Below are 10,985 nucleotides of genomic sequence, written 5' to 3'. Positions count from 1 at the left end.
CAGCATGCTGTTGGGTTGTGCACTACTGCTGCCACTGAGCTGCGAATAGCAGAGCCTGTGGATAAAAGCATGACCTTCTTCCCTTCCGTGTCTCAAATCTTCTTGGCCTGGCTGAATGAATTTGAAAACCTAAGAACCACCTACAAAACATGGAGACAAGGAGTAAAAAGATACATATAGAACAGTCCCAAGTAACAAGCGTGCGGCCTGGTTGAACAGTATTTTGGTTTTTGTGGAGGAAGTCCAGAGAAGTTGTCACTTGAAGAGAGCAGGACGAGTTGCCTGTCCTTAGATGTCTCCCATGTGTGGATGATTACCTCTGGTGATCAGGTATAAATTGTGCTGCTATCACCACCACAGACATCCCCATGCAATCACTGGAATCTGTAACTGTACCCTTTGTCAGAGAAGGCTTTGTACATGTGATTAAGACTTTCACTGGGAGATGATCCTAGGTCATCTATACGAGCCCAGTGTATTCACAGTGTATTCTTTGGCCTTGTAATCCACACTCCTCAGTTATGGTGCTTATTAGAAAAGGCATGAACACATTTATTACCCCTCAGAATCACTTGTCCACAATTAAGATTCTACAGAGAAATAGAAATAACAATGCCTATGTGTAAATGTGTATAGGTTAGACAGGTAAACAGATTTTTTTAATTTTTATTTTTTTATTGTGAAAATACTGTACAGAGGGGTTACAATTACATGGGCAAGATAGTGAGTACATTTCTTATCAAGCATTGTAGCCTCCTCCTTTGTTTACCCTTCCCATCCCTTCCCAGCCTCCCTCCCTCCCCACCCAATCCTCCCCCCCCCCAAGTTGTAAAGTTCGTTTTCAACATGACAATTTGTACTTCTCATTGTTGCAACAGGTCCACCTGTACCTTATTTAAACAACTTGTTTTTCCCCTTCCCCTCCACAAATTATACCCACATCAAATACAGTGAAAGCAGGGGTTATACTGTGGGGGAGGGACATACAAAGCAACAAAGAAATAATCTTATAATTGTGTTAGAAACAAATGCATGAAAGAAAAAAAAACATTTAAAATACATATCTTAGGGTTCATTTTCCTAACATCACCTTATCTGATCTTTTCTGCTTGACTCATATATATACTAGATATTGAAAATAAGGGAAATCATGGGACCTATGTTTCTTTGGGAAACAGATTTTTTTTTAATGGCTGGGAATGGGATGGGAGGCCTGAGTTCAAACCCCGGTACCAACCCAAAAACAAAAATTAATGAATCAATGAATGGCTTACAACTCCAAAACCTAAGCAGCTGAGGTCTGCTTAGAGAAGAGTTGAAGTCCAAGAAAGCCAGAAGAGTTGATGGTGCTGATAAAACCTAAGAGAATCTGCTGGAGATAGATACTTGGGGAAAATAAGACTTTTGTTATATTCAAGAGTTCATGTGTTAAGAAGGACAATATGATATATATATATATATACACACATATATATACACATACATACACACATATACACACATATATGTGTATATATGTAACATATGCATATATGTTATGTGCAGCCATAACTTTGTCCCCTCTATTTTTATTTTAAATCCCAGCCTCTCTTCCTTTAAAATGCATGTTGGTAAAATGATTAGAAGACAAAGAAGTGAAAGTAGGAGATTAGCTCGGGAAGCAGGAAGAGCTCGTGAAAAGGGAGAGGGACTTTTCCTGCAAAGGGTCAGGCATGTATAATATCCCCATTCTAATCCAGTAACAACCACAAAATGATTCAGAGCTACTCTGACAAATGTAAGAATTCTTCAAAGTCTGGAAAATGAAGTAGTATCTAGCACAGTATCTTCCTGCTTTGATTGGTATGGAGCCTGTATGCTGCTTCCTGAGGCAGGGTCCAGTTTTCTCGTTCATTTTCACCACAGTGGGAATGGAAAAACTGAAGTCATGCGCTGATGGCGAGAAACATCTTGTGGAGTTCCCAGCTCACAGCCAGCCATTGGTGGAGAGCCGCCCGGGGCCACTGCTGCTCTGTGGAGGTCTCTGTGGAGAGACTGTCACGCCACTGAGACAAATGATTTTTGGAGCAGGATATTGTAAAAATAGCATACTCCCCTGCCCTCAGGATTTCTCAGCTTTTTGTTCATAGTTGACATCAATGGGCTAGCCATAAAAATATATTCTCCAATTTAAATCAAGGACTTTTTGGCGAAGTCAAGGAAATCCCAAGTGCTCTGTGGAAACTAGGACTATACAAGTCCAAAAAGTAACCTGGAGTGGAAGAAACAAACTATATCTTTATAGGAGGGTGGAAGGGAGGTATGAGTAATGCTTCTAGATTTCTTTCTCTTAAAGCTAACAATGAGCAGGGGGGACTGAAGGAGAAGAGAAATGAGATGAAAGAAAAAAACTGGTTCAGGATTGAACCCTTTATGTGGTCAGAGAAGTTGAAGGTACCTTATCTCCACTGCTGCATGTAATCCTCATAGCAATGGGGAGAGGCAAAGCCATTCCCCTTTGGGAATCACTTCCCCCATCCTTCATCCCTTCTTCCCTTCAACATTACTGTCTAGTTAGCCCATTGATATAGACAAGTGGCTGGACATGAGTATCAGCCTGGGATCTAAAACTCTAGTATCCTTTTGGTTGACACTCAAATCCCATGTTCATCTTACAAGGACCAACATTCTATTTTCTTCATATAAAATCACATCACAAAAGCAGGATTATTAGTATAACAAAGAATTCATTTACCCAAGCCTGATAGTCTTGAGGTTTTTAATAGGCCTTTTCAAAAGTTGCTCCATCTTCATGGTACAATCACCTCTGCGACAGTTAAAATAAAATAGAAAACAGCAACAGTTAAAAACAAACCAAAGGCCCCATTTGTTAGGAAATGGAAAGACTTGGAAAAAATTATATTAAGTGAAGTAAGCCAGGCCCAAAGAAACGTAGGTCCCATGGTTTCCCTTATTTGCAATAAGGAGGATATGTCTGGGACAAGTAGAAAAGGTCAAAAGCTATGTATATATGACCAGATAAGATGAAATTAAGCGAAATGAACCCCAAGACAGGGACATAAGTGGTTTTTTCTTGCTTGCTATTGTTTCTAACGTGTTTATAAGGCACCATGTGATTTTTTTTGTTGCTTTGGTATAACCCCTGTTTTCACTGTATTTGATGTCTGTCTAATTTGGGAGGGGAAGGGAAAAAACAAAATGTTTAAATAGAGATACAGGTTGACCCATTGTAACAATGAGATGCACAAGAAACTATGTTGAAAAACGAACTTTACAATTTAGGCTGGGGGAGGGGGAATGTAGTTGTGGAGGCAGGAGGGAATTAAAAAAAACACAAATCAAAGGCCCCAATTTGTGGTAAAGCTCAGGTCTATGAAATACTTATTTCTGCTATTTCTAAACATTTTGCTTCTGAAATATGACCAATATTACACACACACACACACACACACACACACACACACACACACACACACAGAGAGAGAGAGAGAGAGATATACACAAAATCAATAGAGTGAAAAGGAGAATGGGAGAGAATATTCTGAAAAAAATCTAAAAAGGGATTGACATCCATAGTATTTTTTTTAAATCTACAACTCAACAAAAGCAAACTAAACAATGGACAAACAACTTGAATAGACATCTCCAAAGACATACAATTGGCCAAGAAACCCATATTCAACCCATAATCATTAGAAAAATGAAAACAAAAACCACAAGAAGACACATACTTATTAAGATAACTGGGGTTTTTTTTTTATGTTGTTAAAGAGATAGTAAAACTGGACTCCTGAATACTGCTAGTAAGAATGCAAAATGGTATCACCATTGCAGGAAACAGCATATGAGTCCTCTAAAAATTAGAAACAATAATCATAGAATCCAGCAGTTGCACAGAGTCAATATCAAGAAGAAAATCAGGAGGAGAGACCTCAAAGTACTGTTTGTGTACCCATATTCATAACAGCATTATTCGCAATAGGTAGTGTCCACAGATGCACGGATTAGGATAAACAAAATGAGATTGTAAATAACAAGGAAGAAAATTTGGTCACATGCTACAACATAGGTGAATCTTGAGTGAAATAAGCCAGTCACATAAAGGGCAAACAGTGTGTGACTTCCAATGCTGGGTAGAAGACTGAGGAGTTATTGTTTAATTGGTACAGTGTTTCAGTTTAGGAAAAAGTTCTGGAGATGGATGGTGGTGACGGCAGATATCAGTAAAGGAGACAGAGTGAGAAGCATTAGCTTTCCAAGAAGTTGGGGCAGCATACTTGTTTGAGGCCCCGCCTGCTAGTTTCATTGCCAATGAGCAGTCTCCATATCAATGGACAGCTTCATTACTTAGGGTTTATCGGGTCCACTGAAACAGCCCTACTATTTAAGTACTCAAAAAGTTCTTTGGGTAATGCATGTCTCTACATCGCTGAATAGAGCTGTCAAGGATGCTCTGTAGATAGTTTCTTAGCACAAAGATTTCATTCTCCTGAGAACACACTGGAGCCTCCATATGGCCTTAAAAAGACACTGACCTCTTTGAAACCAGGACTGGGAGATGCAGTGAACTGCAGACAGTCTAAGTTACACAAATTCTTCTGAACTCTGCTTCTCAGAAAGGCTAAATGAAAGAATCATCAGAAGACTTAAAATAGAATCTGTCACATTCCAATCTTGTGAGATAATGCATGATCTTGCAGACGCATTAAGAGAGAAGGAAGACAGATAATCTGGGGCTCTGTTTAATGTTTAATTTATTGGCTTCTAGAGACTCAAAGACCAGGAGAACAATCCACTTCTATAAGGATTTATTAATATATGTATCTACTCTTATTGGACTTAGTGAAACTGAAAAGAATGGTTAAATCCTAAGATCAGGACCAAAGCTGGCAGAAGGAAAGAGCATCCAACTCCTCCACTTCATCCCAGCCAATGTGGAGGCAGAGTTGTATTTCAAGATGTTTGCCTTTAAGCTCCTTTGTCTAAAAGATAAAATAACACCATGAGGGGCATTTAGAGGGCCTGTTGCTCCATGCAGGCCTCTGGTTCACAGCAGTGAAAGTTTCCCAAGTGAACTGAGGTCATTTCTTGACCCCTGGAATCCTCAATATGTTATCCTCAAGGCAGGGCCTTTTCCTTAGTCTCTTATAAACTAGCTGTGTATGTTCTGGGATCAACCACATCCTCAGAAAACTGACTGCGACTCATCCAAGAAACTTGGCCCTCCATTCTTTTCTCTCCAGAGACAGCTGTGAAGGGATCAAGAGCAATAACTCAGAAACAGGGTCTCCTGTGGTCAGTAGAGCCCCAAATTTGGACACGGCTTCACTTGCATATTCATTGGCTTTAGCAGTTTGGCGAAAGTAAGAAAGGACTTTTAATTCTATGAGGTCAAATATCCTCCCCAAAACTAAAATGGAAAAGATTAAATGACTCATGCAAAGGGTTTTGTGATAAAACTAATGTCCTGGGGGAGCTCCTTCCATAGCGGCCCCTCCTCTCCTCCTCACTCATCTCCCTTGCGTAGCTCTTGAATAATATCATTTTCAAGAATTTTATAAAGATTTCTCTACCAGCAGCCTAAGGCCAAGCCTCCAAGGAAACTGGTACTTTTCTTAAAAACTCCTGGCATCTCTGTCTCGATGAAGTAAAGGAATAAAGAGACTGTAAGGAATAGGATGTTTAATTTGGACAGCCCCAAATCAACAGCACTTAGGGCTTAGAAAGGATCAGGAGACATCAGACAAATACAGACATTTAAATAGACTAAGAGATAGATGATATTTGCAGTTGTTAATTTGGTGTGAGAATGGTATTGTGGTTATGGCCATGTTTCCGTTTTGACTTAGAGATAAAGACTAAAGAAGGGCTGGGAATATGTCTTAGTGGTAGAGTACTAGAGTGTAGAGAGCTGCGAGAGGCCGCACCTGGAAGATGGCGCCGGCTTCTGCCCTCCGCCTTCCCGATGGCGGGTGCTCTCTGTGGTAAACAACTCCTTATATGGCTAAGGCAAAGACTCTGGCTTGCTTCCGCGCACCTGAACCTATTGGTGATTCCCACGTGGCGTATCAGGGTTGGCTACCCAGCGGGTACTTAAGGCTGTGGGGAATTCTCCCCGGGGTTGGGGTCAGAAGGTTACTCAAAGGTCCTGAATAAACTGCAGAGAGAAGAGTTCGGTGTCGCGTCTTCCTTGCTGGTCGAGGCGGTAGTGACACTAGAGTACTTGCCTAGCATACATAAAGCCCTGGGTTCAATTCCCCTGGGTTCAATACCACCTAAACAGAAAAAGCCAGAAGTGGCACTGTGGTAGAGTACTATCCTTGAGCAAAAGATGCTTAGGGACAGTGTTTAGGCCCTGAGCTCAAGCCCCAGGACTGGCCAAAAAAAAAAAGATTAAAAACATATGGATGAAAAGATGATGTCTAGGATCTGCTTGTAAAAATAAAAGATGGCAGGATGATAGGTGAATGAAAATTGGTAAGATGTTGATACTTATTAAAGGTGGAGTAAAATTACCTAAGAATATTTTTCCTCTTTTTTTGCATGTGTTTTAACATTTCTATAATAAAAGTATGGGGAAAACAGAGGAGAGAGTACCAGTAATACTAGATTCAGTCAGTGTTTCACTTTGAAAAAAACTACTTTACAAAAATTAACTCAAAATGGATCACAGGCCTAAATGAAAAATGCAACACTATAAAACTCCAAAAGAAAATCTAATTGGTCTTAAGTTTCATGATGATACAGTCTAGATGCAGCATCAGAAGCATGATCCACGAAAGGAAAAAAAAAAGAAGTCATTTGGACTTTATCAAAATTAAACCTATTCATGAAAGACAATATTAAACAACAAAAGACAACCATGACTAGGGAGAAAATCATTGTAAAACTTATGTATGATTAAAAACTGGTATCCAAAAGATATAAAAGACAACTAAAACTCAACAATAAAGATAACTAGCCCAATTAAGAGATGAGTAAAAAGATCTGTTCCTCTCACCAAAGAAAACACACAGATGTGAAATAAGCATATAAAAAAATGGCTCATCAATTTACCACTTGCTCCATTGTTCCTCTTCCAGTTTTTTCCCCCCTTTGGCGGCTGATTGGAGAAAGTGTTCATGGACTTCAAAGTTCAGGCTGGCTTTGAACTATAATCCTAAGATCTCAGCCTCCTGCATAGCTAAGATCATAGGCATGAGCCTACAATAAAAAAAATACAAAGATTTGGAAATGTGACTGTGAAAATGTTAGAAAAGTTTGAAAATGCATTGGCCTATATAGTAAGAGCAGTTGTCTTTGGATTATGCATGATTTCATTTTTCTCTCTTTCTTTGTGAATCATCTATGCTTCCTTAAACTATCTGATGTGAACATATGTTAATTAGAAAGACCATTTATTAGAGCTAAAAGAAACACTTAAAAAATGGCTCATTTTCCATGGAATTATCACAGCCCTCTCCTTATACTATTAACTTATGCTAATAATAATAAATAAAAACTGAAAAATATGAAAAGATGCTCAACGTCCTGTGTCATTAGAGAAACTTCAAATAAATACCATGACAACAGGTGCTCGCTCATTGCCGGGCATGCAAAGTAGTATGGCCATGTTGGAAGGCAGTCTGTTAGCTTCCAATAATTGTGCTCCTTTGTATTGAACCAAATGAGTTGAAAGCACATATCCAGACAAAAGCCTGCCTGTGAATATCTATAGCAGCCTTATTCATCATTGCGGCTGTAATTTGGAACTGGACTGTCCCTCAAAGGCCATGTGCTGAAGGCTTGGTCTATGGTGGGTGGCACTTTGGGAAGGGGGTGGAAGGTGTAGAAGGTAGAGCCTACTGGGAAGTTTCAGGTCACTGAGAGCCTGACCAGTGACTCTCCCTCTCCACAGACTCAAAGACTGGAACCATCCTAAGGTACTGAAACTTCCAAAACTGTGAGCCAAAACAAACCTCTTTGTGTGTTAGTTCATGTCTTTGTTATAGTAATAGAAAACTAACACAATGGCCAATATTTGGAAGCATCAAGATATCCCTCAATAGGCAAAAGATAAGGAAATGGTGACACAATGGAATATTATTTATTCCACTTATTTTGACTCAGCAATAAAAGGAAATGAGCTATTAAGAAAAAAATACACAGCACACCCCCCCCACCTCTCAAAACATATTGCTAAATGAAATAAGTCAGTCAAAACAGGCTATGTATTTTATGGCTCCAACTATATGCCATTCTGGAATCCTAGGATTTTTGGACAGGGAAGGAGGGATGAATAGGGAGCATATGGGGGACTTTAGGGAGTGGTATCTATGGGAATCCTCAATACTTTTCACTCAATTTTTCTGTAAATTTTTTTCTCTATAAATCTAAAACTTCCCTAAAAATTGAGAGAGGAACTGACAGCCAGTACTATCTCTCTGTATGAAGACAAAAGCCAGGCATGGATCTGCAACTTCTCAGTCCTGGGGTTTTTTGTGTAGCTGTTAAGCAGGGACATACTAAATGAAGTTTCTTAAAATGTGGTCCCCAAACCACCTGCAGCAGCAGAAAATCAACTCGATTGATTGTTAACCACCATCTCCAGATCCCAGGGCCAGAGCTAATAAATCGAAGTTTATAGCTTTGTGTCTGAATCTGCATTGAAAACCCTGTGGTCATTCTTATGCATGTTAAGGTTGGGAATTCATTGGTGTACCCTCTACCAACCTACTGAACTGTTAGTTTTCTAGTATTTTTGGACATATGGAAGAATAAAAATAATGTACACAAAATTATTTATTGTTGGTCGTGGGACCTGGGCATTGTCCCTGAGCTCTTCAGCTCAAGGCAAGCTCTCTACCACTTCTGGTTTTCTGGTGGTTAATTGGAGATAAGAGTTTCGCGGACTTTCCTGGCCAGGCTGGCTTTGAACCGCAATCCTGACATCTCAGCCTTCTAAGTAGCTAGAATTATAGGTGTGAGCCACCAGTGCCCAGCAAAACTAAATAAATGTAATAAGCGCTGACTGAACAGGCTGGAGATGGGACAATGGGATGGACACATGAAGTGAGGCTGATTGCTTTCTAAGCCTACAGTGGAGAAAAGGAAGCTGAGGTAGAGGTGTGCAGGTCACTCTTCACCTGTGAAGGTTGGGTTTGCTTTAAAGCAATAGAGATTGGAAAGTTGGAAAATAACGGTATACCTACATAAGCCTTCCAGAAATTAGGGGTGAGAATTAGATGTCAACTAAACTGAAGGCAGAGGAAAACTTGCAAGAAATACCATTTTAATTCATTCTTGGGAAGCAAGAAGCAAAACAAAAGAAATGATCAATTGAGGAGGGAGGGATAAGGGGGAAAAGTGAAGAAAAACCCTTGAAATGGTTCTGATCCAAGAACCATCTCCTTATACACTCAAAAGCACCAAGTAAAAGACAGCATGAAGAAATATGAAAGCAGAAAATCAACAACCTCCAAAGCTTTAAAAACCAAATTCAATAGCCAACACAAAGAGTGAAGAAGATGACCATTTTCCATCAGATTATCACATTTTCACTTGAATCAACTACTATACTTTTAAGGAAAGGTAACAAAATGAACCAAGACTTCATTGTCTTGCATCTACTTGTACAATAAAAGTCTTTTAATGTTTATAGAATACTCACTTTATTGTTTTTGTAGCACTCATAGCCACTCATAGTCCCCACTAACCCAGGAACTACTTAAAATCAGAGTTTCGCTTTTATTTATCTCTGATTTTTTTCTCATTGCTAAGCGGATACAGCTGACCCTGAACAATGTGTTTGAACTTCTTTAGTTCAGTTACATGCAGAGTTTGTGTAAACTTGTAGCAATTTGAAAAAAAAATTACAGACAAATCCTGTGGACAGGGAAAAATGCAAAAAAGTAGATGATAGTCTAATTTATCATTTAAAGCCAAGGGGTTATGGTCTGCATCACCGGAGTGAGGAGAAAGATGACAATTGCTCCTAGAATTCCAACCACGTCATCATTTTTGTCAGATCACAAGCATTTGCCCGGTCTGCTAGTAATCAGAGCCATTGTGAGTATACTCATTTCCCCTTCCTATTTTCTATCCAACATTTCTCTTATTCTCAACCAAACAAAAACAAAAGAAACACCTCTGTAGAAACATTCAAAGCCAGATGTAAAGAAAGTTAGGCAGCTGACATAAAAGAAATAAGATGAATTCTGTTTCTTGTGTTTGGGTTACTGACTTTGCATAGGAAATTAGATTTTCATTTAAAGTGAGCCTATTTGTTGAATGCTAAATTTTCCTGGGCTGTGGTACACAATTGAGCCTCTCCAGGTTCTACAAATGGAGAGGAATGTGCCTGTTTGCAAGACGAAAGGATGTAATTAACATTTTTGAGAAACACTCAAGTGAAATTAAGAACCTTTAATTGAGTCTGGCTATTGGATTAACTTGTTCTAACAAGGCGGTAGCTTAATCAAGGCCACCCCAGAGGGTAGCCACAGTCTGAGGGAAAGATGCAAGTAGTAAAAGGGCATTTTACAATTTTACCTTCCAGTAACCTGAAATTACTCTGAAACAAAACAGTAATAATCTGAAGCTGAAAAAAAAGAACTTTGCATCTTAAGATGTATGGTTTATGAAATTATTTTATATATCTGAAATCTCAAGCGGAGAAAATTCTATGTAATGTCAGGATGCACCACCCAATGTCTCCTAATTAGCTGTGGTAGGTTAACCAAGTCAACTGTTTTTGAACAATTGTTTGGCAGTATCTGTGAAAGCCAAGCATGTATAAAAGCTGTTCTACATCTACCCCCAATAGAAATGAGTGGATTGGTTCTAAAAAACTCCAAAAGCCAGAAGGGAAAACTATTCGAAGGCCAATTCACAGGGGAAAATGATAAATTGATGGTGGCATTTCTCACAAAACTGAATATGTTACAATAACGAAAAATGATAGTATATAATCGCACACATCATATGGATGAATCCCCAAAACAATA

Source organism: Dipodomys merriami, unplaced genomic scaffold (genome assembly GCF_024711535.1).
Source record: "Dipodomys merriami isolate MVZ:Mamm:240054 unplaced genomic scaffold, mDipMer1.0.p SCAF_2, whole genome shotgun sequence".
NCBI lineage: Eukaryota > Metazoa > Chordata > Mammalia > Rodentia > Heteromyidae > Dipodomys > Dipodomys merriami.
This window is presented reverse-complemented; position numbering follows the sequence as displayed.